The sequence below is a fragment of the Leopardus geoffroyi genome, chromosome A2, assembly GCF_018350155.1.
Source record: "Leopardus geoffroyi isolate Oge1 chromosome A2, O.geoffroyi_Oge1_pat1.0, whole genome shotgun sequence".
Classification (NCBI taxonomy): Eukaryota; Metazoa; Chordata; class Mammalia; order Carnivora; family Felidae; genus Leopardus; species Leopardus geoffroyi.
The window spans coordinates 131,694,564-131,717,406 of record NC_059331.1 but is presented as its reverse complement, the minus strand read 5'-3'; the positions used below and the strand labels follow the sequence as shown (position 1 = coordinate 131,717,406).

Genomic DNA, 22,843 nt, shown 5'->3' with positions numbered 1-22,843 from the left:
TCACCTGGGGAGGGGCAGAAACCAGGGTGGGGGACAGCGCCCCTCTGGGAGGCCATGGAGACCCCAAAGGGCAGGCTCTGCAGGCGCAACCTGAATTCTAAACCAAGCAAACAAAAGCTCTTTACTTGAAGCACATCCATGCCAATATTGCCAGGTATAAGCCTTACTGCTGCCCCCATTCTATTAATAATAAAAGACAAAGCTGTGTTGTTCCACTTTCTATTTTTTTCCTTGCTAGAAACTCCCTCCACCCCTTCAGGGGAGACTTGTCAATGAAAGGCTTCTTCCCCACATTGCTTTCCCTGACCCCGCCCTGTCTGATCACCTTGCCCACTCATACCTTTGGGAACCTCTTTGAGTGTCACTTTTGTTTCCTGCCAGAGCCCTAATTGGAAGGCCCATATTTGCCTGAAATTCTTCCTTTTTAGTTATACAGTCTGAAATTCACCTACTACCACTAAGCTACCTATTTAAAATGCAAATACTTCTGCATGGGTAGGCAGTCTGATCTACCCAAATTAGAAATGTTCCATCAAGTTGGGTTTTCCTAAAAAGCCAAGAGGGCAGTTTCCGAGGGAAGTTGTACAGAGGAATCCGTGCATCTTGGTGGACCAAGGTACTTGGGGAGAACAGCCTTGCCCTCCTACAGCCATGCTGTGCAGGGAATTATAGTTACTTTAGAAAGCATGGGCATCCAAGGCTCCAGCAGAAGGAAAGGAGTCCCAGGCTCAAAGTCTCCTTTCTTGTCTCACCAGACCCAGATTGTGGATGTGGCTTCTTTGGTCAGGAAAAGAAACCACAAGTTATGATACAAACACTAACCTGTTACAAAGATTGTGAGCCAAAAATAATTATTGAAAAGCAAATTAAGACCTCACCAAAATCTGCAAAACAAAGAACAAAGACTCCATTCGCAATATGCAGTAAAACATGATAACCTGTACTCCACCTGCCCTTTCCACACCTTACACACACATACCAGGAATGCCCCTTCAGATCTTCTCTCACGCATCACACTCCCCCAAACTCGCACCCCAACCCAGAAAGAACAGGTCTTCTTTTGTTTTCTTCATCTGTATTCTCTGACTGGTCTGGACGAAAAGAAATGTTGGCTTTCATTGTAATTCCTTGATAATAAACTTTTGTCTAAACTGTCAAGAAATAAATGTGTCACTAGAGAAGAAAAGAGAGATGAGAGAAAACAGACTTTATTTTCTGATAAGACAAGGGTGTTGATTGTCCTGTCTTCCTAATATTCTATTTCTTTATGGTTGGTTGCTTTGCATTTTTTCTAAAACGCAAGACACATATTCCAACCTCCTTGTTAACATCAGAACAGTTTCCATTTTCATTTGGAGAACTACACAGTGTTTGATTTTTACAGTCCAGGAAGCTAGTGACCATATAATCATCTTCAGTTCCTAAAATTAAGCAGAAAGATAAACAAATAAGCAAAAACAGGGACTATATTTACTTGTGGATATATTCACAAAGTTCTAGAAGAGAGTGCGAATATGAAGACTTGTGGAATCAGTGGCAAAGGCCCATGGGAACAAAATAGCTTTTAATCAGGATTTTTAAAAAGTGCATTTTAGAAGGAAGCGACAGGGAATTCAGTCACTCCTGACTTGGCGTAAAAGACTGACTGAACTTCCTTTGGATTAAATAAGGCTGGCATTACTGGATGATCCTAGGACAAGTACCAGAACTGTACTTTCTAGAAGATCATGCCACGCTGGAAGGACATGATGGATGTTCTACCATTCCAAGCACGTAAGGACAAGCAGGAACATAATGTGTAGGTGCAGTTTCTCAGGATGTTCCAAACTGAAATCCACATCAATGACTTCCTCTATTCTCCACTGTCAGCTACCTCACTCACCCAGGGATCATTTTGGAACACAATACGATCAGTATTCCAAATTACTTTTTTCTCCACTGCTTTTCCTTTGTCTGAATCTTCTTACTAATTATTTAGCTTAAAAAATATATTGTATTCAACTTGTAAACTATCTTATATATTCAGGAACGGGAAAAATATCTATTGAGAGACAGTAAAGTGGAGAGAAGAGTGAAAAGGAGAGAGAAGGAATAAAGAAGAAAAGAGAATGGTAGTTTTCTGTGTTGCCTTTGTCCTCCACTAACACACACACTTATCATCACCGTGCTCAGAGCACAACATGCCTGCAAGAAAGAGAAAGGAAAGAATTATCCTCGGCGTAGTAATCTATTCACATAACTTCAGCTGTCATATTTCTGTGGAAGATCCCACAATGTTTATCTTCAGTCACAAGCTTTCTCCTGGTTTCCTATCTCCGCTTGTCTGTCTAGTAGATTATTTCCACTTGGAGGTTTTACTGTCACTTCAAAGCAACCATTTCTAAAATCATATTAACTGGCTTCATTCCCAAACCAGCTTCATTTTCTTGCAGTCGCATTTCTATTAATGGCAACAAAACTTTCTAAATGACTCAGCCTAACCCCCTAGCACTATCATTGGTGCCATCTTCCTCCTTCTTCTCACCTCCACGTCATTAATGTTTTCATCTTCCTGATGAATATATATGCGTGTGTGTGTGTGTATACTCTCTCTCTCTCTCTCTCTCTCTCTCTCTCTCTCTCTCTCCTCTATTCCTTCCTTTCCATTCTTAACCCCATTAGCCCTTTATCACTTCATGGGCACCTGGAGTTCTAAAGATAAACAACTGCACAGTTCTATCTGGGCTCATCTTGATTCAGGATATTCTGAACTCAATGCAAAAAATTACCGAAGGGAATAAAGAAGAGGTAAAAACTGTCATGATGATGATAATAATGTTTCTTGAGCACTTACTATTTGTCACGTACTTCTTTAAAGCTCTTAACATAGATTAACACAGTTAAGTCTCACAATAAAACTCTACAAAATGGATACTATTTGTACTTTCCTCATAATAGGTAGAGAAACATGACAGTGGAAATAAAATGTACATGGTGTTCTGGGAGTTAGAAGACCTGAGTTCAAGGTTTCAAAATCATTTTGTAAAATCATTTGGCAAAACAGATAAATCTATAAATTCTTTTTCTTGGAAATAATCAAGATTCTATTTCATAGCTGAGATGTGAAATTTAGTATGACATAGAAAGGGAACCCTAGAATTCTCCAAATTCTTTTCTATTTCCAGGGTCATTCATAAAGAAACAATGATTCATTCATTCAAAACATTCTTGAGCACCTACAATGTACCATTACCAACGAATGGTTGTTGTGTCATTACATTGAGCCTTCTCATTTGTATTAGCTTTTCCCTAATTATTGCTAAAGTCTTACCTGAGGCAGATAACAGGCCAAAGAAAAGAAGAGCTAAAAAAAGGAAAGGAATCTTCATAGCAAGCCCTCTCAGAAGCAACTAAGTGTCTCAAAAAGATAAACCAAGGTAAACGGAGGTGATTTCAGGATCAGAATCCCTGTACTTCGAGACTTTCCTGGATGAGCTGGACCTAATATGACTTGGTCTTTCTTAGATTTGTGGGGATCCAACTCCTCATAACTCCTGTATACTTCCTATTTGTTTAATCATATTATGACATGCATAAGCCCTTATTACATCTTTATAACACTTTTTACTCATCCATGTCCCTCCTCACTGTCTCAGTGACCCACCAACAGGACTTAACTGGGAGGCCTCTTATCACTTGAAGGATCACTTGAGGGCTCCCTTAAAGTTGGCACTGCCTTTCCTGATGCCCACAGTACTCCCTCCCTACAGGAGCAGTGCTTTCCCTTACCTTATGTATCTCTTTTCCTAGTGTGGACATCATGTTCACCAGTGGTGCCTTGAATATTCTTATCAGGTTGTTAGTAAATCTGAATCTTCACAGCCCCCAATCCACCTCCTGTCCTGCAGAGTCCAGCAAGCATTGCTGAAGATCATCGTGTGATTATGCTAATGTTTCATGTTCATATCCTTTCAACAGGGCCCTGGTGGTGGCTTTCCCATTTAGAGGGACAACCACAAGGAAAGGGATTATATCTTCTCTGACCCTGTGCCTACACAGTATCATAACATAGTAGTACTCAGAGAAATTTGTTGAACTATTGAAATGACCTATTTACCTACTTTTTTTGTTAGTCTTTTATTCACTCCTCTCACCCCACTGGAGCTCTTCATATCAGAACTAACTTTATCCCTCCCTTTTCATGAAGATAACTTAAAATTCCCCTCTTATTTTTCCCTTTACTGAAAGTACTGAGCCATCACTTGCCTATTCCTTCTCACATTCTATCCACATTAAAATATCTTTATCTTTACTTCTATCCTTTTTATCTTCTGTTTCACAAGAAATAATCACTTTCTCCTTCAAAATCGATGTCATCTTCCCAGGCTCTTTCCCTAATTCTTTTCTATCATCTCCCTCAATCCTAAATTTCACAATCCTCCACCTGTTATGTAGACCACAAATACTTACAGACTGTTATCATCTTGGGTCACAATCGCTTTAAGTACTTCTAAAGATGGGTGGGGAAGTTATGTTTAATGTTGGGCATAGGTGGTTATTGCAACCCTTAGCACAACATAAGAATCTGTCACAAGAAATTAATGATGAATTCTTCAAGTTACAGTTATTATTTTTATCATATATTTTTCAAAAATAATATATACACAAGAGGTTAAAAATTAACATATTATAAAATTGGGTTGTGACAAATAAGATATAATTATAGGTAAACTAGATATGGGCCACAAATTGTGGTTGAATTTTGTGCAGTAAAAGTAAGAGAAACTTGGGGCACCTGGGTGGCTCAGTCAGTTAAGTTCAGGTCATGATCTCACAATTCACAAGTTCGAGCCCCACGTAGGGCTCTGTGCTGAGAGCTCAGAGCCTGGAACCTGCTTCTGATTCTGTGTCTCCCTCTCTCTCTGCCCCTCACCCACTTATTCTCTCTCTCTCTCTCTCTCTCTCTCTCTCTCTCTCTCTCTCTCTCTCAAAAATAAATTAAAATATTAAAAAAGATTTTAAAAAGAGAGAGAGAAACTTGATAATTACAGAAGTCATCAGGCCAAAGCAATCTCAAGAAAGAAGAACAAATCTGAAGCCATTACATTTTCTGATTTCAAATAATATTACAAAACTGGGTGGGGATGTGGTTTAAATAGGTGACAGGGATTAAGGAGTGAACTTGTTGTACACACTGGGTGATGCATGGAAATATTGAATCACTATATTGTACACATGAAACTAATACTACACCAAATGCTAACTAACTAGAATTTGAATAAAAACTTAACAGAAACTATATTGCAAAGCTATAGTAATCAATACAGTATAATATTTGCATTAAAAACAGACACCTAGGGGTGCCTGGGTGGCTCAGTTGATTAAGCATCCGACTCCTGATTTCAGCTCAGACCATGATTTCACAGTTTGTGAATTTGAGCCACACATTGTGCTCTGCACTGACAGTGTGAGCCTGCTTGGGATTCTCTCTTTCCCTCTCTGCCTCTCCCCTGTCATGCCCTAACTCTCAAAATAAATAAGTAAACATTTAAAAACGTTTTTAAAAAACCATAAAGATCAATGGAACAGAGCAGAAAACCCAGAAGTAAGACCATGAATATATGGTCACTTGATTTATGATAAAGGAGTCAAGAATATACATTGGGGAAAGAATAGTCTCTTTAAAAAATGGTGTTGAGAAAAGTGGACAGGTTCATACAAAAGAATGAAGCTAGACCACTTTCTTTCACCATACACAAAAATTATTAAAAATGGATTTGCATGTAGTACTTGAAACCATAAAATTCCTAGAAGAAAACATAGGAGGATAGCTCCTTGACATGGGTCTTGTTGATGATTTTCCAGATTTTAAAGCAAAAGCAAAGTCAACAAAAGTGAAAATAAGCAAGTGGCACTATATCAAACTAAAAAGCTTCTGCACAGCAAAGAATATTATCAACAAAATGAAAAGGCAACCCACCAAATGCAAGAGAATATTTTCAAATCATAAATCTGATAAGAGGTTAATATCCATAATACAAAGAACTCACATAATTCAAAAGAAAAAAAATTCAATTTAAAATGGGTAGTTGACTGGCTCAGTTGGTTAAACATGTGACTTTTCATTTCAGATGTGTGAGTTTGAGTCCCATATTGGGTGCAGAGATTACTTAAAAGTAAAATCTTAAAAAAAAAAAAAAAAAAAAAAAAAAAAAAAAAACAACGGGCAGAAAATCTAAAAAGTCATCTTTCCAAAGGAACATATAGATGGCCAATGGGTCCAAGGAAAGGTGTTCAACATCACTAATTATCAGGGAAATGCCAATCAAAATCATGAAGAGAGATCATCTCACACTTGTTAGGATGGCTATTATCAAAGATAAGAAATAACAAGCGTTGGCAAGGATGTGGAGAAAAAGAAATCCTTATGCACTGTTGGTGGAAAGGTACATTGGTGTAGCCACTATGAAAAACATCACGAAGGTTCTTGAAAAAATTAAAAATTAAACTACCATATGATCCATCAATTCCACTTCTGGGCATTTTTCCAAAAAAAACTAAAAACACTAACTTGAAAAGTTTATGTCACTCCATGTTTGTTGCAGTATTATTTACAATAGCCATGTGTCTGCATGTTCCTATTTACAATAGCAATCTAACTGACCCTTGATGAATGAATGGATAAAGAAGATGTGGTGTATACATAAAATGGAATATTAGTCATACATTAAAAAAAGGATATCTTGCCATTTGAGATAGCATGAAAGGACCTTGAAGGCATTATGCTGAGAAAAATAAGTCAGAGCAAGACAAACATCATATGACCTCACTTATATGTGGAGTCTAAAACAATACAAGAGCATAACCGAACCAAAAAACTGAACTCCTAGAGAAATCAGATTGGTGGTTGCCAGAGGTAGTTAGGGTGAAGGTGGTCAAAAGGTACAAATTTCCAGTTATACAATATATAAGTACTGGGGATGTGATGTAAAACTTGGAGACTACAGTTAATAATACTGAATTACATATTTCAAAGTTTCTAAGAGAGTAGATCTTGAAAGTTCCCATCACAAGAAAAATAATTGTAAATGTGTGGTGATGGATAGTAAGTAGACTTCTTATGGTGATTAGTTTGCAATATATACAAATATCAAATCATTATGTTGAACACCTGAAACATTATGTTATATGCCAAATATATTTCAATAATTTTTTTGTTTTAAAAAGCAATTCAGTAAGGGAAGGCTCTATGATGCCAAATAATATGTCCCATGTTTGCAACTAAGTATTTGACTCAGTCAAGTTTTAACATATGGAAAATCTTTAGGCTTTCAGAGTTAGAAATTCCCTTTAGAATTTAGTGAAATGCAGGCTCTGCCTAGAAAAAAAAGAGAAATCCACCCATGCACTTACCCATAAAAGTCCACGTATAATGCAAGAAGTTTTCACAGGTTCCCCCCATCCCCAGCCAATTCCTTAAGGATCCATTAATCCCAGGTTCAGGACCTCTGCTGTAGAAGAAACCAGATAAAACAGGAAATAAGAAATCTAAGAGATCAAAATTCTGGACAATACTAGAGACTCAGAAGATGGCCCACAAGCTAGACATCAAGGGATCATGAACCAGAAAACTCATTAAGACTGAAGGATAGGGCATGGCTATCATCTTACTCTCAAGATACCAATTTCACATAACCTATGACCACACAAAACAATAATAATCCAAAAGATAAGAAGTGACAAAGATGCCCCATCTCCTTACCTCTTCCTTCTCCAAATAGACTATACACCAGTCATAAGACAACAACAAATCTTTAATAATCAGAAAACCTTACTATCCTATTCAAAAATCCCCTTATACTTTCTAAGATACCAGCCAAATCCAGGGCATGACCATTCTGAGGCTTTGAGTGCAGGTAAACGGACTGTAGTTAAAGTCTATTAGAAGTTTCATAAAAAGATATAATAGTGGTTGTTGACAAAGGGGAATGAAAGCAAATATATGGGCAGGTACTGCCACCAGGATAGGGGTAGAGACTAGATTTAACTTACAACTGTATTAGTTAGGATTAGTTAGGTTTAGCTATGAGAAATATAAATTTAAAATAACAGTTACTTAAACTTGTTAGAATTTAATATGTTTATTATTGACTTATTTTGAGAGAGGGAGCGTGCACGCATGCACCTGAGTGGGGAAAGGGCAGGCTCCAGGCTCAGTGTGCACAGAGCCACATGCAACTCTCCATCTCATAACAGCGAGATCATGACCTGAACTAATATCAACAGTGGGAAGCTCTAATGACTGAGTCACCCAGGCATCCCAATTATTTTTTCTCTCATAAAGACTGGAGGTTAAAATAAACAACTATTCAGGGCTAAATGGTGTTTTCATGATTGCCCATCTCCTCCCGTCCTGTTAGTTTATCATACTTAAGACATGGACCCACGATGGCCACTCAAGCTTCAACTATCTGCATTCCAGTTAACAGGAAGGAAGAAGTATAAGGAAGGACATATTCCTTCTCTTTGAGGATACTTCCTGAAGGTTGCACATAATGCTTCCACTTATATCTCATTGATTAGAATATAGTCATATAGCCATATCTAACTGCAAGAGAGGCTGGGCAATTTAGTCTTGATTCTGGACAGTCATGTGCTCAGCTATAAATTAACAGTTTTACTACTAAGCAGCAAGGGGATAATGTATATTGAAGTAGCTAAGTTAAGACTACAGATACTTTACATGGAAAACCAGAAAGACTCCACCAAAAAAGCTGCTAGAACTGATACATGAATTCAGCAAAGTCACAGGATACAAAATCAATGTACAGAAATTGGTTGCATTTCTATACACCAATAATAAAACAAGAGAAAGAGAAATCAAGAAATTGATCCCATTTACAATTGCACCAAGAACCATAAAATACCTGGAATAAAAATAGCCAAAGATGTAAAAGATCTGTAAGCTGTAAACTATAGAAAACTTATGAATAAAATTGAAGAAGACACAAAGAAATGGAAAAACATTCCATACTCATGGATTGGAAGAATAAATACTGTTAAAATGTCAATACCACCCAAAGCAATGTACACATTCAATACAATCCCAATCAAAATTGCACCAGCATTCTTCTCAAAATTAGAAAAAACAATCCTAACATTTGTATGGAACCATAAAAGACCCTGAATAGCCAAAGTAATATTGAAAAAGAAAAACAAAGTGGGGGGCATCACAATCACAGACGTTAGCCTCCACTACAAAGCTGTAATCATCAAGACAGTATGGTATTGGCACAAAAACAGACACATACACCAATGGAATAGAATACACAACCTGGAATTGAACCCACAAATGTATGGCCAACTAATCTTTGACAAAGCAAGAAAGAGTATTCAATGGAAAAAAGACAGTCTCTTTAGCAAATGTTGCTGGGAGAACTGGGCAGCAACATGCAGAAGAATGAAACTAGACCACTTTCTTACACCACACACAAAAATAAACCCAAAATGGATGAAAGACCTAAATATGAGATAGGAAACCATCAAAACCTTAGAGGAGAGAGCAGGCAACAACCTCTTTGACCTCAGCCGCAGCAATTTCTTGCTTGACATGTCTCCAAAGGCAAGGGAATTAAAAGCAAAAATGAACTATTGGGACCTCATCAAGATAAAAAGCTCCTGCACAGCAAAGGAAACAATCAACAAAACCAAAAGGCAGCCGATGGAATGGGAAAGATATCTGCAAATAATATATCAGATAAAGGGTTAGTATCCAAAATCTATTAAGAACTTACCAAACTCCACACCCGAAAAACAAATAATCCAGTGAAGAAATGGGCAGAAGACATGAAGAGACACTTTTCCAAAGAAGACATCCAGATGCCCAACAGACATGAAACGATGCTCAACATCACTTACCATCAGGGAAATACAAATCAAAACCACACTGAGATGCCACCTCACACAGGTCAGAGTGGCTAAAATTAACAACTCAGGAAACAATAGAGAGTGGCGAGGATGTGGAGAAATGGGAACCCTCTTGCACTGTTGGTGGGAATGCAAACTGGTGCAGACGCTCTGGAAAACAGTGTGGAGGTTCCTCAAAAAATTAAAAATAGATCTACCCCATGACACAACAATAGCACTGCTAGGAATTTACCCAAGGGATACAGGAGTGCTGATGCATAGTGGCACTTGTACCCCAATGTTTATAGCAGCAACTTCAACAATAGCCAAATTATGGAAAGAGCCTAAATGTCCATCAACTGATGAATGGATAAAGAAGATATGGTTTATATATACAATGAGATATTACTTGGCAATGAGAAAGAAAGAATGAAATCCTGCCATTTGCAGCAATGTGGGTGGAACTGGAGAGTATTATGCTAAGTGAGATAAGTCAAAGAAAGACAGATATCATATGTTTTCATTGATATGTGGATCTTGAGAAACTTAACAGAAGACCATGGGGGAAGAGAAGGGGAAAAAATAGTTACAAACCAAGAGAGAGGGAGGCAAACCATAAGAGACTATTAAATACAGAGAACAAACTGAGGGCTGATGGGGGGGTGTGGAAGGGGGAGATGGGTGATGGGCATTGAGGAGGGCACTTGTTGGAATGAGCACTGGGTGTTGTATGTAAGCAATTAATCACAGGAATCTACCCTCAAAACCAAAAGCACACTGTATGCACTGTATGTTAGCCAACTTGACAATAAATTATATTTTTAAAAAAGTGAATGTCATCTATGTCAGTCTCTACCATGCTATAAGATGCTTATCAATATTCTTAATCTCTCTACAATACAGAGATACCATGTCAACATGAAAACAAATGGGGAAAAATCAACACAGTGCTTGTCTGGGGATTTTAAGAAGCTTTATCTTTATAAGATTGGATTTTATATAAGCTTCTGGAGGGAGGAAGGGGTCATTCCCAAGGAAGCACATCCAAATCAGATGGGAGAAGACCATGAGGAGACAGAAGCATGGGACTTTATGTGTATCACAAGACTGCATAAGTTAGGGTTCTGACAGGACAGAAGGATACATGAGCAAATACTTTTAATAGAACATAGCCAAATGTAGTGAAAGAAATATACAGAGTGTGCTTTGTCAGTCCTGTCTGGTTCTCATCCCCACACAGATTCTCCCTCTGCATCTGGCACTATAATCAGGCCCTCCTTTAACCAATAGAAGATTGTCTTGGATCTTGACATTTTCTAGTAAAAATATTCCGATCTACGTTGGCACTAGGAGTCTTATTTTGATTATGCATTTGGAGAAGGAAGGAAGTAGAGTCTGTGCAGTGCAGTGGCTAAAAGCACAGATTCTAGAGCCAGACTACATGAATTTGAACAATGAAATCTCCAACCATGTGATCTTGAACAAGTTATTAACCTCTGCATGCTTCAGTCTTCTTCTCTCTAAAATGAGGTTAATAAGAGAACATCCAATGTTATTTGAATCTGGTTGGTTCCTGAATTAAAACAGAAAATAAGATACTACCTAGTATCTACCTCATGGGGGTGTGGCGTAAACAAGCTAATGCAAGTAGGATGTTATACAACATGGAACATTTTAAGTGCTATGAAAGTGTTTGCTATTGTTCTTAGGGCTGTATTTTACCCACTAGATGAGAGTCTCAGCACCCCAACATGCATCCGCCCTCCAGTGTCGATCTGGTGGCAGGGGGCAAGGATAGCTCACATTCTGGGCCTTCCCAGCTGGCTCTGTCTTACTGCTATTAACTAGGTCCTACTCAATGGGTCCCTCTCTGAAAGGACACTAAAGACAGAGGACATTTTTTACCTTTAAGAAGAAGACAAATGACATGTTTCAGATCTTTAATAGGTAAAACAGTAAAGTAGAAAGTAAAAACTTCAATTAGAAAGAACAGGTTAAAAAATAAAACTGATGCAGCCAAACAAATTAAAGGCTTACACAGGAAGTCCCTTTGTGGTCAGGGACTATATCTATTCAATTCACCAATATACCAGAAGGTAGCACGGTGCTTAACATAAACATTTTAATACATTTTTCTTGACTAAATAAATAAATGGTGAATACCTTAAGATGTTCTGGCAATTTACTTCAATACTATGATTTAAGTCACAAAGAAGTGAGTAGGAACTTCAGGCAGTTTCCTTGTGTTTTCTCAGAGCTAGCCCTGCTCCCAAAAGGGAAGATAGTAAAAAGAATCCCACCTTCTCTACACTCCTCACCAATGGCATCTCCAATGAAGAAGATTTATGAATGGCAGAGGTTTGCTTTCAATTCTTTGATACTCTTCCTCGGAGCCTAAAGTTTTCTTTTAAGTTTTGTTTTCAAATTTAAAATATAATGTAATAATATGTCTTAAAATATTACAGCTCATTCTTACTCTGTATGGGTCAACCATTTTTTCTGAGTCTTACACAGCTTTAGTAACATATATTTGGCACTTTTTTTTTACCCCTGTAATAACATGCCTGAAGTAAAAAAAAGATAATCTATTTTTAATAATCATATATATATATATATATATATATATATATATATATCTCAAATTCAAAATGCTTAGGGATGAAGAGGTGTTTGGGGATTTTTAAATAGATAGATAGATAAGTAGATACAATTTTGATCTGGAGACATGGCAGCTGTTTTTAATGAGATTTGATGCCATGATACAGACAAACCATCTAGCTTAGGTCAACCCTATAGAATGGGGCTTCTGTGAAACAATATGTAAAGCATCAATTTGAAGGGCTTTATTGCAGTTTCAAATGCCTTAAAACAGATGAGGACTACCTCTCTTCCATGCACTTTTTTTTAATTGAGGCTTCTGCCCTGAATAAAAATCCATCAAAAGGCAATTCTTAAAGAAGAGTAAAAAATATTCTGCATTAAAATTAGAACAGGGAACATCTAACCATTCAATATTTTATTGCTGTACCATATTCAGTTAAGGAGGTAAGGTTGAGTGTGAAAGATGGGGGTGGAGAAATCTAAGACACAGCGTAGATGAAAATCCAATATTCATCATATTCTTAAAGAACAAAACTTGAGGAGATTCATCAGTATTATTTTATGTTATTTCTAACCTCAGAAAATCCAACTTTTTTTTTACAATTATTTCTATTTTCCTAATTTTAAATTGGGGGGAAAAGCAGACTTTACAAAAATTTATGACCACTGAATGAAAAATGAACTTTAATATATTAATCACATTATCTAAGTGGTTTCCATTTGGGTCCCACAAAAAAAAATTTCTGAACAAACATAATCAAAATCTTCTTGAAAAAAAATTTTTTTTGAGAGAGAGACAGTATGCATGAGAGTGCATGCAAGTGTGGGAGGGGCAGAGGGAGAAAGAGAGGGAGAGAGTGAGTGACAGATTGAGAAAAGAGAGCAGTTTCCACACTCAGCTTCACACTCAGTGCAGAGCCTGATGCAGGGCTTGATCTCACCACCAGATCATGACCCAAGTCGAAATCAGGAGTCAGAGGCTTAACTGACTGAATCACCCAGGCACCCCTAGTCAGAAACTTTTAATAAAGAAATGGGAGGGGCACCTGGGTGGCTCAGTCAGTTGAGCTTTGGCTTAGGTCAAAATCTTGCAGTTTGTGAGTTACAGCCTCACACTGGACTCACTGCTGTCCGCCTGTCAGCAGAGAGTCAGCTTTGGATCCTCTGTCCCCCTCTCTTTGCCCCTCTTCTGATGGTGCTCTCTCAAAAATAAATAGACATTTTTTTTTAATTGGGAAAGATGATAATTTCCAAACATGATGCTAGTTGAAGCTTTGGCTGCACTCTTGCAGCAATGTCTGAAGTCCAATATAAAACTCTTCCCACAGTCAGTCTTCTGTTCCTTTTAGCATTATCTTGGATAAAGCTTTTTTTCCTCAAACTCATCAACAGGATACTGTATAAATAAATTGTGACTCGTTCATCAAAAGAAGTTACAGAGTAGTTAAAATTTATAAACTGAGGCTATATGTATTTTCACAGATAAATCTTCAGCATAATTGCTCAGCAAAAGGAAGAGCAATTTCCAAAAGGACACATATAGTGTGATCCAATTACATAAGTTTTAAAAACAGCATAAAGTCTGTGTTGCTTGTGGGCACATATAAATGTAGTAAATAGAAAAGCATTTCTACTACAATTTAGGGCAGTAGTTATTTCTGGTGAGGGATTCATAAGAGACTTAATACCTGAAATATTGTATCCCTTAAATTATCTGAAGTAAATTTGGCAAAATGTTAGGATTTGTCCAAGTTGTATGGAGAATATAAGCATATCCATCTCTACACTCCCCTCTTTGCTTGATATAGTTTATAATTTTAAGAAAAAATAAAGTAAATAAGTTAATAGCTCAGATCAATAGGGTAGAAAAACAATAATAAAATACCTCAAGAGAAAGAAAAAAAAGGAATTTATAAAAGATTAAATTTAAAATAATGGAATAAAAAACATAAAGGATTAAAATTGGTCAATAAAATCAAACGATCACAATCTACAAAGTCCCATAAAATAGGTGACAGCTTTGAATCTTTTTCTAAGAAGAAAAGAAGAAAAATAAACACTATGCATAATAAGAAAAGATATATCTATAGAGGACATTGTTTAAAGTCTAAAAGAATACTAAACTTTCTAATACTGATTAACTTGAAAATACAGATTAAATTATATAAGTTATATTATATATTATGTTATATATAATATACATTATCAGATTGAACCAAATAGGAGAAAAAAAGCATAAATATAACAATAATTATAAAAATAATTGCAAGTGTTGTCCAAGCTCTCACCCAAAAATAGGCTCTGGTCCCAGATGGTTTTATAAGTTTTACTGAAGATATAAAGGGCAGGTAATTACTATGTAATGCAAATTCTTTCAGAGCATAGAAGGCATGCAAATCTTTCCATATTATTCTATAAGAATAGCCTAGCTTCATATCAAAAATAATGATAGCTCAAAAATAGAATATTATAATTTCATTTTAAATATAATCATAAAATTTTAAATAAAATGTTATCTAATTGAATCCAGCAATTTATATTTTCAATAATATATCAGAACTATCAGGGACATTAGTCATCTTTCTGGCTTACTCAGTATCTGACAAACTTTCTGTTGTTCAGGGAATTCCTAATCTCCCATCAAAGAGGCTGCCCATGCTATGTATTTTCTTTCCCAGTTTCTCCTTAAGTTTAAGTAGGAGGTACATGACCTAAGCTTTGCCCATCAGATACCACCACTGAAGACTTTTGGTTGCACGCAAGTGACATGAAGAAGTAGGGACTGCTTAGAATCCGTTTGTTGGGCAGTAGAATCTATATCCAAGTACATCCAAAAATGATGGGGCCAAAGGGCATGTCTGCTGTCCACCTTAGGTAACAAAAGTTAGGGTGTCAGTGGTCAGTTTTTTCTGCAGTATGTCTCTGCTGGACCAGTTCTTGAAAATAATGTGAGACTTTGTTCTGGACCATGTAGCCTACAAGACTGATTCTTTTAACTTTCCAGAGATTCCAGGAGTTTCTTGATAGCTTTTAATAACTTGCTTTTCTACTTAACTAGCATGAGTTAGTTTTGTTGCTTGTAACAACCATATACTAATATGTTGACAAAGGATAATTTATTCAAGGATGCAAAGATAACTTAATAAATCTATTGATGTGATTCACTATATGAACAGATTAAAGAGGAAAAGCTAAAGATTATACAACCCAAGACCATTTGATGAAGTTCAACACCTCTTATTGACTAAAAACAATATAACACAAAATCTTATCAAGCTAGAAATAGTAGGATTTTTTTTAATTCATACAGAATATTTACCAAAAACAGAGAACAAGAATCATATTCAATGTGAACACATTGAAGTACTTCCACTGATGTCTCTAACAAGATAGAAATGTCCAACCTCACCAGGGCTATGTATTTAACCATGAACGTGAGATCCTGTCCAACACAATTGGACAACTAAATAAATGAGATAAATAATAGAAAAGTAGTCAAACTGTCATTCTTTGCAAAGGAATATGATTGCTTACTTAGAAAATCAAGAGAAACCCACTGATAAACTGTTAGATTTTTTAAAGGGGTTTAGTAACACAGGCAGATATAAAATTGGTGTATAAAATTCTATAGCACTGTGACATACTAGTAATAACCAATTGTTTTAATATGGTAGAAAAACTACCATTTGTAATAGTAAAAGAAATGTAAAATATATAGGATGTCACCTATCAAAAATTTTCAATGTTTATATCCTTAAAGGATATAAAAATATATTCAAATAAACACAGAGTTCCAACTTTTCTTGAATTGTTTCTTCAAATTGGTCTTTTCATTTAATATAGTTTCATTCAAAATCCCAAAAGGAATTTTGTTTTGTATATAGGTTGACAAGCTGATTCTAAAATTCATCTGGAAGAAAAAGTACCCAGTAATATTGAAAATGTTTGCACAGGAAAAAGAATAAGAGAGGAATGATCCTAACACTTATTCAAATATACTATGGATCCTTGACAATAAAAACAGAGTTGAACTGGCACTGAGATATACAAAACCAAATCAAGGAAATAGACTAAAGAGTTCAGAAATTACTCTTCAGATATATGAAATGGAATTCTCAATGAAACTGATGTCTAAAATCCGTGTAGAAATGATGAACTCTTCTAAATATGGTGTGACAGCTAACTATACTTTAAAGTGGGGGAGAATTAAGTCACTTTTCCTACCAATAGTAAATATCTAAGCAAAAAGGGATTTAAAAAATGGGAAAAATTTTAAAATCTTAAGAAGGGAAGGGACTTCTTAAGCAAGACACAAAACCCAGAAACTACAAATAAAAAGGCTGAAATTTTGGACTACACTGAAACTTAAAACTTCATATGGTAAAAGGTATCATGAAGAAAGTTTTAAAAGGGGGGAAGCAAGGACAGACTATCAGAGAATAATAATAAAGAACAGATGGGGATATATATCTATAATACATAAAGAGCACATACTCATGAAAAGAAACTTACACTTTTTCACTTATTATTCCATATACTTCTATACTGTTTCCATTCTCAACAAGAAATTTTTTGTATACTGTTTCATAATCAAAAAGCTAAAAAGAAATTTTAAGGTGGGAAATATATCACTCTTCACCAAGATTGTCCATCTCAGCTTTTCTATTTTAAAATATCTCAAGTTTGAGACTTCAAAATCTATAAAAATATTCCATCTACTCAATTATTTAAGTTTAAAATAATCTTAATTAGAATGAGGAAACTGCACAGTATATATGTCTGTTCTTTGTTGAAGCATTAACAAAGTAAAATAACATTACCATTACCTGCAGTCAAGATCAATTTGCAACTTGGGCTGCTTTAATATTCTTAAACTATAATTCACAAATTCTAATAAATAGCTTATAAACAGCAGTGCTAAATCATAAAAAAAAACACTTAGGATACCAGAATAAATTAGTGGCATTGTCTCTTATTAATGTGACTGTTTACCACAAAGACAATCTTGGAAACAAATTCCCACACACTTGGTGTTTTGAAATAACAGAAATCTATTTTCCCACAGTTCTGGAGGACAGAATCTGCAATCAAGGTGATGGCAGGGTTGATTCCTTCTGGAGGTTCTGGAGGAGGACATGTTCCATGACTCTCTTCTAGCTTCTTATGGCTACTGGAAATCCTTGGTATTCTTTGGCATGTGGATACCCTCTAATCTCAGCCATTGTTTTCACATGGCCTTTTCATCCTTTTCTTTCCTCTGTATGTGTGTGTCTCTGGGACATCTTTTTTTTCTGTCTTTTATAAGAATATTTATTATTGGCTTAAGGTCTATCCCAAATTTAAGATGATCTCATCTCAAGATCCTTAACTTAATTACATCTATAAGACCCTATTTCCAAATAACGTCACATTCACAGGTGCCAACCTTAGGACAAAGACATGTCTTCTGAAGATACATAGCTTAACCCAACTACAGGCATCAAGGCAGGATAGATCCCTGGGCTAAGAAGACTGGAGAAGGCTGAATGCATGAGATGGCACCTGAGCCTTGAAGTATGTCCTAGAATTTGAGAACTCAAGAGGAGAACACAGGACTTTAGAGAAGGAGGAAAATGTTAGAAATGTTGGGTCTGGAGGAAGGGCAGTGTCAGGAAGTAGTATTTCTCGGGGAGATAGTTAGAGGCTCTACTAGCTTACTAAGGATGTGTCAAATTATGTTTGGATACTTAGCAGAAAGCCAGAAAGGTTTTCTAAAACACAGAATTAACTAGGTATATTATTCATAATAAAGTTATTTGTGTCTAGAAATAAAATCTCCACATGAGGGTTTTTCCTTTGAGATTTTTACTTCTATAAATTATTCTAAAACGTTTTAGATTATTATTAATGGTAAAAATGAATTTCCATGGAAAATTAGATAAAAACTGGTTGCACTGAAAGCCCATTGCTTGAGCTAGAAGGTTAGGGTTATACATTGCAACGATGCACTTGGTTAATTTTCATGAACAGTTGCATCTAATTAGCAGGTGCAGGCCAGTTGATAACCTTCTGGTAACTGGCAGTGGGAAGGAATATCAACTCTTAAATCTGTGGGAGACGTTGAGGGTGGTAGTTAAGGACAATAGTTATTAAACAGTCTTGCTTCAAATCTTGGCTCTACTCTTGTTCCTTTACTGGCTATGTAATTTTAAGCAAGTTGCTTGATTTTCTAGTCTCTATAATAGGAGTAATAATACCTAAGTCATATGTTTGTTGAGAGGGTTAAATGAGATGATATGTTAGTTTCCAGGGGCTACCGTAACAAAAGACCATAAACTGGGTAGTTTAAAATAACAGGGATGTAGCATCTCATAGTTGTGGAGGCTAGAATTCCAAAATTAAGATGTTGGCCAGACCATGCCTTACTCTGAAACCTGTAGGAAAGAATCCCTCCTTGACTTTTCAAGCTTCTAATATTTGCTAGTAATCCTTGGTGATCCTCGGTTCACAGATGCGTCACTCCAATTTCTGCCTCTATCATCACATGGCCATCTTCTCCCTGTGTTCCTCTGCTCCTTCTGGGGAATCCCTAATGCTGGCTTAAGGCCGACCTATTCCAGTATGACTTCATTTTGGCTAATTATATTTGTAACTACCCTACTTGCAAAGAAAGTCACATTTTAAGGCATTTAGGATTTCACCATATTTTTGTGGAGGCACAATTCAACCCATAAGAAATGGTATGTGAAAATCCCTTTGCTCTCAACAAATAATCAACATTTGCTACTGTCTTGGAGGCAGAAGAAGGCAACAATTTTGATATCAACTGACATTATATTATCTTAGACTTGGCAGATATTTGGTAACGGTTGTTGATGAGATGGTTTTGTATGTATTTATATTTTTATTTTAGGAATTTAAATAAGCAGAAAGTATCTTTTTTTGTAAATTTTTTAATGTTTGTTTATTTTTGAGAGAGAGAAAGAGAGACCACAAGACGGGGAGGAGCAGAGAGAGAGGGAGACACAGAATGTGAAGCAATCTCCAGGCCCTGAGCTGTCAGCACAGAGCCCAAAGCAGGGCTTGAACTCATAAGCCATGAGATAATGACCTGAGCCAAAGTCCGACGCTTAACCTACTGACCCACCCAGGCGCTCTAACTGAAAAAATATCCTTAAGTACAACAAGTAGTCCTCTACTTCTCCTGTGTGGTTCAGAGTTTACAAAGATATTTTATAAGAGTTTAAATGCCAGAGAATAAATAACATACTTTTTAAGCACAGTTCTAAAAATTTAAAGGCACATACAATGTTATAAAACTTGTTTATGTTTACAATAAAAAGAAATCTGAAAAAATAATCTGACATAATCCCACCTTCCTTGAGGTAAAAAGAGGCTTCTTCACCTTCTTCAGTGACAATCTTTCTATTAATTCTTCTAGTAAATTTTTTTATAGTCTTAACAGATTCTTCCATAAGCTACCCTTCCCCATGTTGCTATATACTCAGTAGTGCTCATTTTCCATTTCCCAAAATGAAAAGAAGAAGAACGCCATTCCTTGTAAACATTTTGATAGTGATTTTAAAATACAAAAATCAAGGGCACCTGGGTGGATCAGTTGGTTAAGCATCTGACTTCAGCTAAGGTCACAATTTCACAGTTCATGAGCTCGAGCCCCATGTTGGGCTCTGTGCTGACAGCTCAGAGCCTGAAGCCTGCTTCGGATTCTGTGTCTCCTTCTCTCTCTGACCCTGCCCCACTCCTGCTCTGTCTCTCTCTGTCTCTCAAAAATAAGCAAACATTTATATATCCAATGGAATACTACTTGGCAATGAGAAAGAATTAAATATGGCCTTTTGTAGCAACATGGATGGAACTGGAGAGTGTTATGCTAAGTGAAACAAGTCATACAGAGAAAGACAGATACCATATGTTTTCACTCGTATGTGGATCCTGAGAAACTTAACAGAAGACCATGTAGGAGGGGAAGAAAAAAAGAGAGAGAGGGAGAGAGCCAAACCATAAGAGACTCTTAAAAAACAGAATAAACTGAGGGTTGATGGAGGGGTGGGACAGAGGGGAACGTGGGTGATGGGCATTGAGGAGGGCCCCTGTCGGGATGAGCACTGGGTGTTGTACGGAAACAAATTTAACAATAAATTTCATATAAAAAAAAAAAAGAAAATCAAAAATAAATAAATAAGTAAACATTAAAAAAATAATAAATAAAACAATCAATGGGAGAAGTGCCAAAATTGAATTAAGTCATAAGATTTATCAAGATGAAAATCTCCCGTTCAGAATTAAATGGCTGTAAGCGTTCTAGAATCCGTTGTTAAATACAAAGTCACTTTAATTATCAGACTAGGAAATATATGTGAGGAAACTTTTGTATTGAAATCTTATTATATTTCCTTAAATGTACTACTTAATGTTATATCTGGGACAAACTGCAACTTTAGACCTGAAATTTTTTTCAAAACCAATAAATGGCAAGAGACAGACTGCAAAAATTTGGGAAAGGTACCCTGATGAAAAAAAAATGTTAAATGAGCAAATTTAACCGTATATGCTGACCTTAAGCAAATACATAATGGAAAAAAGCAAATGAAACTAAGATGGAAGGCAATGTGAAAAAAGAAGAAAGAATTACTGTCTTCTGATAGGAACAAATTAGGCATAAGAACTCAAGTAGAGGAAGATGGCCCAAAAAGTCCGGGAAAACCTTTTCCTAGCAAGATACCTCTCACAGAATGGGAATTCTAGGAATGTTAAAGGGGAGAAAGCCAGGCAGAAGGAGCTGCAAGATGAGGAAAGTGGCATCAAGAAGGAAAAATCAAGAAGGAAAAATATTTACATTCATTGGTTTTAGCAATAGTTAAGATACTAAGGCCAGTAAGGAGAACTGAAGCCTAGACTGAAAATGATTCACTTTGTTGAAAGGTAAAGAACGATTTTCCCAAATGTACCCAGAAGTTTATCTTTATTTAATCTTTGATGTCTGATGGAAGTTGTCAACACACAGCAGAGTGCACTTAAACCAGAGACTTGGCAGATCTGGGTTACAGGCTTGTTTCTGTCTCTTACCGGTTCTCTCTTCTCAGCTAAGCCACAAAAGCTCTCTGGTTTCCAATGCAGCCATTAATGATTTGTTTCTCTATGCATGATTCAGTGTGCAAATCTAAAATCTAAAATTGTACGACTCTGAGTTTATGGATTTGTCCTTTTAATGGAGATGGATTCTGTGAATAGATACACACATGCATGCACACACGCACACACAAAGTGATAGTCAAAATATTTCACAACCAGTTCAGCATCAACTAATCATGACAGAGGCTGGATGCAAACAACCAATATGGCCAGACCAGTGCATGCCTCCTGCGTATCAGCTCTACAAGGAAAAAGATGAAAACATGGGTAAGCTGTTTTGAGTGTAAAGGTGGCCTGTTCATAAATTCAGTAAACCAAATCTATATTTGCACCCTAAAAATGCAATCCATGTGTAACTGTTCACCTGGTAGTATCTTTCCTGCATTGTAGACCTAGGGAGCAAGAGGAAATATATATAGCTTCTGGGAAGGGAGTGAAGGAGGGAGGGAGAAGCTTCTGCATTTCAGGATCATGATTCCTACATGTAGCAAAGGTTCTGATTAGACCATAGCCAGAACTTGGAATCGCTTAGCAAGCAAATACTGGTTCCCAACCTCTGACCTATTCAGGCACTAGGGAACCTCTTGGGGAAAAAAATCTTAAACCATAAATCAAATTCAGATGTTCAGATTCCAAAGACTCATCTGATGAACCAGGCAAGAATGAGGGGAGCTGAGAGAATCTCCCCTTAGAGAAGGAAGAGTCTGGCATGAGGCCAGATTTAGCTAGAAGAGCAGAATGGTTCCAGACACAGCTAGGTTCCAGTGTACAGCTTCAAGGCATTGTCCTGGGAGTAAGAACATGGCCTCTGGACTCTTCTGATAGGGGCTTCTGAACTGCCTCCAGCATCACCTCCTTTGTAACCTTGGCAATTACTTAGCATATCTAGACTTCAGTATCTTTACCTGTAAAACGGGGATGCTAAGTGTCACAGACCATGTATCATAGGGTGGCCATGAGGATAAATGGAGGTAATGCATATAAAGCCTTTGGAGAGAATTTAACGCATTTTAACCATTGTTACCCTGGAAGTCCAGGTACATTTGGAACAGGAAACATGAGTTGTTTGTGCATAAACTGAAAACCCACCAATGATAACAATGATAACTGCAACAATCATGAGAACAACCTCACTATATATTCTGTATCATTTAGGGAGCCTGCTTAGGGTGTCCTACCCCCATTCTACTCAGTCTTGTCCCTCCTTAAACGAAAGTATTTTTCT

At 36.6% G+C, this 22,843-nt stretch overlaps 1 long non-coding RNA gene across 1 annotated transcript; it reads right to left on the bottom strand.

Moving 5' to 3' along the window:
* Nucleotides 1–1,192: 1,192 nt before the first annotated feature.
* LOC123607670 lies at nucleotides 1,193–3,496 on the bottom strand. The gene is made up of 2 exons (XR_006716845.1): nucleotides 3,311–3,496; nucleotides 1,193–1,421 (listed from the first exon to the last, which is right to left on the bottom strand). It is a non-coding gene; the product is annotated as an uncharacterized LOC123607670 (long non-coding RNA).
* Nucleotides 3,497–22,843: the final 19,347 nt, after the last annotated feature.